We start from the raw sequence: 7906 nt of genomic DNA on the forward strand, positions 1-7906 counted from the left end.
TGTCTAATCTCTCAAGTATTTCTTTATTGAGAAAAAACATCTTGGCACAGGTAAATAGGAGAAAACTAGTTAGAAATGTTCTTCAGTCATTTATTCAATAAGTATTTATTTATTTTTAAAAATTAATTCATTTTTTTTTTGGTACTGGGGATTGAACTCAGGACCTTACACTTGTGAAACAGGTGGCAGAACCACTGAGCTAAATCCCCGGCCAATAAGTATTTATTATGTGTCTTTATGTACCCAGAATTATTTTAATCTCTGAGGAAACAGTAGTGACTAAAAGAGACTCTTTTATCATGTGGGATATACATTATATGGTTATTACAACAGAATCAGCTAAAAATAAGAAAGGCCTGGATTAGAGTGTTAGCCCAGAGTAGTAAGATGAAATCTTATTGGAAGAAGACAATTAACAAGACTAATAGGGAATGTTAAGTGTGCCCTGATAATTTTATGGTGACACCATTTCCAGAAATGTGGAACACTATCTTCCATTACTAATGGCACTAGTAAATAGTACTTAAGTCTAACCTTAAATATTTTAATTAGAAAGAAGTATTACTTGGTTATCAGCATTATCAGCTCAAGAGAAGTGAAGAAGACAAAGCACCAAGAGCGAGCACTGAATTTAGCAAGGGAGATCATTAATTATTTGGGCAAGAGCATGTCTCTCTGTAGGATGGAAGAGGAAGATGTCAGATTATAGAAGAAGCTTGAGGAGTTAATGGAGAAAGAAGAGATAGAAAATAGACAACCCTCTCTAGAAGATCAACTTTAAAGGCAAAAATAGAAATGGTTGAACAATATTCCATTGTGCAAATACACCATGCTTTCTTTATCCATTCATCCACTGATAGGCATCACCTTGATTCCTTATTTTAACTATTGTGGATAGTGCTGCAATAAACATGGAGTGAAAGTCTCATTTTGGTATAACAATTTTATCTCCTTTAGAAATACCCAGTAGTGGGAATGTTGAATCATGTTAGTTATATTTTTAGTTGTTACTTTCTTGTTTTTTGTTTTTTGGTGGTACTAGGGCACCATATCATTAAGCTACATTCCAAGCCTTTTTTATGTTTTATGACAGGATCTCACAAAGTCGTTCAGAGTGGTCTCAAACTTCTGATCCTGCCTATCATTACTTTTTAAAGTAATTTCCATACTGTCAAGCTTATGATATATTTCAAAACTATTAGATAACTATCAACTTCTCAACACATTAAAATTATTATTGAAGAAATAGAAATGTTTATTATCCCAATTTGATTATCATACATTATATACATGCATCAAATTATTATACTGTGTCCCATAAAGATGTACAAGTATGTTTCAAAAGTTTAAAATAAAAGAGAAAAATGAAATAATTGCTAGTGGAGAATCTCTAGGATCAGAGAAGAATTTTACTCGGTTAGATAGGAGAAACTTATTTTATTTATTTAAATCTATATATTTAAATTTGGATGGGGACGACCCAAAAGAAGAGGAGACATACTAGAGGCACACGTGGCGGCACATATGCAGGATCTGGAATCCACTGCTTGTTCCTCATGGCAACTTTCTATTTATGTGACCTTAAGTCAATTTCATCTTATTTAAAAATAGCATCTATTTGAAAAGTGCTATTGAGAGGATTTCATGAAAAATGCATAGCTTCATGAAAAGTTTATGATGCATCATAAGCCTTGGTAAAAGTGATAGACAGTAGGGAGTATTTGGGTCATTCATTGCTATGTTACAAACTGCTGCAAAATGTAATGGCATAGAGCACAATTCATTATCATCTCTGATGCTTTTGTATGTTGACTAGGCTCAGCTGAATAGTTCTCTTGGGGACTTATGCTGTTGTAGTTAGATGATGGCTGGGGCTGGAGCCAACATAAGATGTAACAGAACCAAATATCCAAAATTGCTCTTTCACATGTCTGTTGTCTTGATGTGCTTTGGTATTGTTTCTCTTAGTGGCATCTAATTGTCTAGGAACTCTTTCTGTGGCTTGGGTTTAGAATTCTTAGCATGATGATTTTGGGGGAGACACACTTCTTTCATGGTGATTTGCTTCCAAGAAGCAAGAAACATATGTTTCTAGACCAGTCAGGATTACATGAGCCCCATTGTCCATCAAAAACAGCTGGGATGATTGTGAAAGATACCAATTCTAATACTGATTCTGATTCAGAAAATGTTGAGTGATCCCAAACATCTGAATTTAGGAAGCACTACACAGATGGTTGTCATGCACATCCAGGTTTTAAAATTATACAATTAGAAAACCAGAGGAAAAAGACTGATTGCCCCAGTTGGTTCTCAGCACTAGCCCTTTCCTACCTTTCCTCATCAAACTTCCTTCCATCTTAAAGATGCTAAATTACCTTTTTAGCTCTATGATTGAATAGTGAATTATTTGCTCATGTCTGAACTACATTTCCTAAAGAACACTCCTTTCTTTCCCAAATAATTTTAAACAAAACAATCAAATCAAACCAAGCTAATTCAAAGTTAAACATGGATTCAAATATAAAATATTCTTTTACTGATGAGATTTTAGTTATGGGCAACACTTTTAAATGGTCAGCTTCTCCTATGAATCTCCATTTTCTACTAAGAGCATCCATTGTACTACTCTCACTATCAAACTAGTCTATTTACTCTTTCTGAATTGTCAAGGACTCTACCTTCTCCCACCTCACTGTTAGCAAAACCTCAAACTATTCATTTTCTCTGCACACAAACAGGAGCAGCTCAGTTAGTACAGGAAATCAAGTCATTAGGCTTACTGATTCACATAAAAAATTTGAACACAAAACCCAACCATGACAGCAGTCTTAAAATGTCTTCAAAGTAAATTTGCCTTCCTATTTAGCATTCTATTTCATATGTAAACTTCCATCTTCAAACCTCCTCTACCAGTTTGCTCCATCTCATGTGTAGTTGAATATACAAAAGCTATCTAGGAATTCCTTTTCCTTTCTACCACTGCAGTGACAAAGTGCTTGTATTGGTATCTCTTCCACTGTTCTATGAAGTTAAAAGGAGTATATATGCTTCCTCCAATTAGACTCATCCTTTCCAGTAATGTCTCCCATGTTTCCTATTCCTAAGGACAGAACTTCCACTTTTCTTTATATCCCTTAATAACAATCTCTCTTTTTCTATGTGACTGCTCTTATCAGTTTATGATAATGCTAAATTTGTATTTTAACCCTTCTTTATTCCATATTCTTTTGTAACTGCCTCATTTCTAGCCTGTTTTATAGCAAAAATTCTTGAAAATGGCCCTCACAAGTCTCTATTTAGCTCTCCTGATTTAATTAATTTCATTTCTTCTACCTAATCAACATTCTCTACTCTTTTTGTTATCAATTGTTCAGCTACATTGAATACAGTCGACCACTGCTGCATTCTGGAGCCATCACTCTCCTTTCTGTGTGACTTCACAGTCTCTAGACATAAGAAGCAGCTCTAGGTCGGCTCTCAATGATCCCCACTTTCTACTCATCCTTGTGTGAGCCCCTCATCTTGGGCATGGACTGGACCAACAAATGCTTCTACATGAATAGAATATGGCAAAGGGGATGGGATGATACTTCTGAGATTAGATTACCAACAAAATAAAGCTCTGGCTTCCATATTGCTTACTCTGTTTTTCACTATTATAGAAGCCAACTACCATGTGGTGAGATTTCCCATGGAAAGGACTACATGGTGATAAATAAATAATAAAATATTCAGTCAACAGCAAGCTCACCCCAGCTAATACTTTTGTTGCAGACGGTGAGGGACCTTAGGCCAGAGGATTCAGGCAAACCGAACCCAGATTCTTGATTCATAGAACTTGTCAGAAAATAAATACCTGCTGTTTTAAGTTGCTAAATCTTAAGAGTAATCTGTGACGCTGTCATAGATAACTACCACATGTGGTTTATCTCAAAGGTTGGCAAACTATAGGCCATGGGCTAATTCTGGCTCTACACTTGTGCCTTTTTTCTTTCTTTTCTTGTTTTTTGTACTGGGGCTTGAACCCAAGGCTATGAACATGCTCTGGAAGTGCTCTGTACTGAGCTATACCCTCTGGCTCCTGCTTTTGTACTGCCTGTGAACTAAAAGAAGTTTTTAAGTTTTAATTAGCTGAAAATAAATAAAAAGGATATTTCATGAAATGTAAAAATTACATAAAATTAAAATTGTGACCATAAACAAGGCTTTGTTGGAACACAGCATTCATTTATGCATTGCCTACAGCTGCTTCTATATCACTACTGCAGAGTTAGTTATAACAAGGGTTCCTTATGGCAAAGCCTACAATATCTGACTCTTAAGGGGAAAGTATTCTATTTTCTCTCTACCTTTTTTGCTGGCTCTACTTTCTGTTTGAAAAATAAACATCATACTTTCTTAGAGTTTTGTTCTAGGCCCCTAGGTCTTCAAATGTGTGTGCGTGTGTGTGTGTGTGTGTGTGTGTGCAGATAGTATTAAAAAACATGGGAATGGTTCAGATCTCTATCAACAGATATATAGAGAGGTACTGTGTTACGTATTTTGAACATCATATAACATACAGTATTTAAAAATTATACATTATGTATTACTCTCTATTTGATGTTTATATTTTATATCTAATAAACTTAAGCTTAACATGTCAAAAACAGAACCTCCTACTTTCTTGTTACCTTTCACATCTGATTTTATTTTTCCCCATATTCTACCCATTTGATCTAATTAGACACTGTGTGATCCTCAATTTCTTCCTATTTCTCATTCTAAATATATAATCTACCAATAAGTCCTATATATTTTATTTTTAAAATGTGTCTTGAAATATACTTAGTACATTTCAGTTCCAAAACCCAGCATCTATTTCACCTTTTTCTTATCACAATTTACAAGTATTATACTTATTTAACTAATAAATAACAATTAATAATTAATAATGTGTTTTCTACATCCTTAGAATTTAAACATTATGAGGACAGGGATCAATTCTGTCTTATCTGTCATAGTATCCCTAGGGACTTCTCTATTGTAAGTACAGATTGTAAGTGGATTTTTTTTTTTTTAAATGTGCTACATTTGGTTCAGAGAAGCTCTTTCTTAGAGCAGAACTTTACTTGGGATTAATTTCTCTGTGTGTACTAAGTATTTTTGTCAGTAACTGTAAAATAATTTAAAGTCCCTCAGGAGGTATTATTTTGCTATAAAATAGGACAGTATAAAATTCATAATGCAATATATATCCTTGCTTTTGTCCAAAGCAGTAATTCAGGTCAAGTTAGAAAATTTTTAGGATTTCAATATGAATGAGAGGCATTTAAGACTTTGAAGACACTGAGCTAATGAAAAATGGTTGAAAAGACTGCTGCTCAGCAGCATCCAGAACAATTTCCTCAAAATCTTCCAGCAGTCTCAGATTTCACTTTGGACCAAGCAGTAAAAGTGGAAGAATGGTTAGAAATGATCAATGAGCAAGTAATGCCAAAGAAGCTGAATGGCCTGGAAAGAAACTGGGAAGTCTCCCAGTTAGTTACAGAAGAAAGTCAGCAAAATAGAGCTTGAAGGTAGAATGTAGGGCACAGACACAAACAATGCAGGAGGCATGGCAAAATAATGCTCAAAAGGCAGACAGTGCCAGCCAGAAAAGACATGTGCAGAAAAAGGAGGCCAGTAAGAGCAAGAGTCCTTCTGGGTGAAAATGGAAAACATACTTATAAATGTCTTTCAGAGATAAGGCAGCTTTTCAGAATTTATGTATTTCAAAAATGACAAGAGTATTTGGGGGCTGGAGGGAATATGAGAATGTATAAGAAAGTATACAATTATACAAATTATATAAGTTGAATTGAGTAATGCTTATTGAATGTACTTCTTGACATACTGCTGTACTCTTCTTTATGAATGTTTTTTCCCTCTCTGGATCAAATAATTTGAGGATTAGAAGATAATATGCCCAGTTCCCTGAGTTGTGAGTGTTGGGCGATGAAGAATCCACACAGCAGTCACTGGGAAATATTTCTCTCTGGGTAACCATGTATCGGCTAGATTTTCAGCAGGATACTAAAAAGGCTACTACAGTGATTCTTTTCCATCTCCTTTCAGTTGAGAACAAAACCTAGCTCCTTAAAATATCATTTTGTTTTCAAAGAGTTCTGGTTGCTGAAGTAGGTGCTCAGAGGCTGCCAGAGAGAGAGGACAGCCATTCATTGCTACCAGAGTTCATCGGACAAGGCTTATGAGGAGGCTTTCTCACTTCCAAGCACAGATGCATCTCTCCTGCCAAAGGAAGGAATTCAGCTGATCTAGGGAACAGGGAAGAGCCTCTTCAGACTTTATTACAGAAGTCCATTTCTTAGTGGAACAGCTCTAAGTGTGTGCTGCTAAAAACAGAAAAGATGCATCTGCCTGTTGTGTTTATTACTCAAACAACTCGAGGACGCTCACTAAATACACATCCAAAAAAGCATCAAAATAATAAAAACATCTAAAGTTAAACAGGGAGAGAATAGAAATAAGAAAAATATAGACCAAAAGGATTACAGCTACTAAGCTTTAAAGTTAGCTCAAATTCTTGTCAGCCAAAACACATTAGGAAACACAATGGCTTGTATAATTCCCATGGTCTGATAGAAATAAGTACACTAATTCCTCAGGAGAGAGATTTCCTTGGATTTTAAATTCACAGAAGAATGGATTCCATCACTTATGTAACTGTCAGAATCCTGTTTCTTTCTATCATTACTATCAGAAACCCAGCCCAAACTTCTAGGATGTCTTATCTGGATTAATTTAACAGTCTCCAGTCAATGTCTTCAGGTCCTGGACCCAGCAAGAGTGGTCCTTTAAAATGCAAATATGATCACATCTCATTGCTTTAGACACAAAGTCTGGAATCCTGAGGGCTGCACCTAAGGCTCCACATGATCTGGCCCTAGCTTCTTCTTTCTCTGTCTAGTCCAGTGAAAATGTGCATCTAAGGCAGATGCTTTGTTTGGCTGGTTCTATTACCTCACCTGATGACTAACTCACACTTCCTGCTGTTTAACCCTAGGATACTCCATAGGTTTTATCCATTTGACTTGAAAGCATTTCACTTTTCAATGATTTTTTTTGGGGGGGTGTTAGATTTCAGCACAGCCCAAAGTGGTTCAAGAATTTGCTGCAAAATGGCCTCGCCCTATTTGAATATTTTCAGTTCTTTTCCTTAAAATATCAGTAGCCCCTAATGACTAATTAAGCTAATTAAAGGATATAGAGCCATCCTCAAAACCCTACTGCTAGGTGTGCAAACAAGTGTAAAAGCGAACTTCTATGACACATTTAAATATTTACTTGCAAAGAGATGCAGAAATAGTCATAAATGTTTTATACATTCAATGATGCTCTAGTGTTGTATCTTTTCAAGACTATCTTGTTCAATGATTCACTTGAAGAAATGTTCCAGTTCCCGGATGCTGCTGACATTATAGCTGGTTTAGCAACAAAAGTCTTTGAAGTCAGTGTCTGAAAACAGCATGGTTCAGAATTAAACCATGGACTCTGTTTTGGAGAAAGCAGGCTTGCATGTAAAGACATGGGTGCCTTAAGTGAAATAAAGAAGTCACACATGTGTAAATACCAAATAGCTTCTATGGTGTGAAAAACTATAATAGTATATAAGATCCTAATGAGATAATTGACCATGTGAAATAGCAAGAAAACGGCTAAAGGTGTAGGGAAGGTGGGAAGGGTAGGGGAAAGGTAATAAGGGAAAAGAAAAAAATAGGAGAAACTGACGAAATGGAAATAAAGTGTTTGTAAATGGGGAGGGGAGGAGGGGGTGAAGGGAGGGCAGGGACAAGGGTAAAAAATGAGAATCAAGACCTGTCATGTAAAGGTACAAGATCTCAATAATGAATATAGCTGTACT

This window comes from Fukomys damarensis, unplaced genomic scaffold (assembly GCF_012274545.1).
Source record: "Fukomys damarensis isolate Sample0158 unplaced genomic scaffold, DMR_v1.0_HiC HiC_scaffold_15, whole genome shotgun sequence".
NCBI lineage: Eukaryota > Metazoa > Chordata > Mammalia > Rodentia > Bathyergidae > Fukomys > Fukomys damarensis.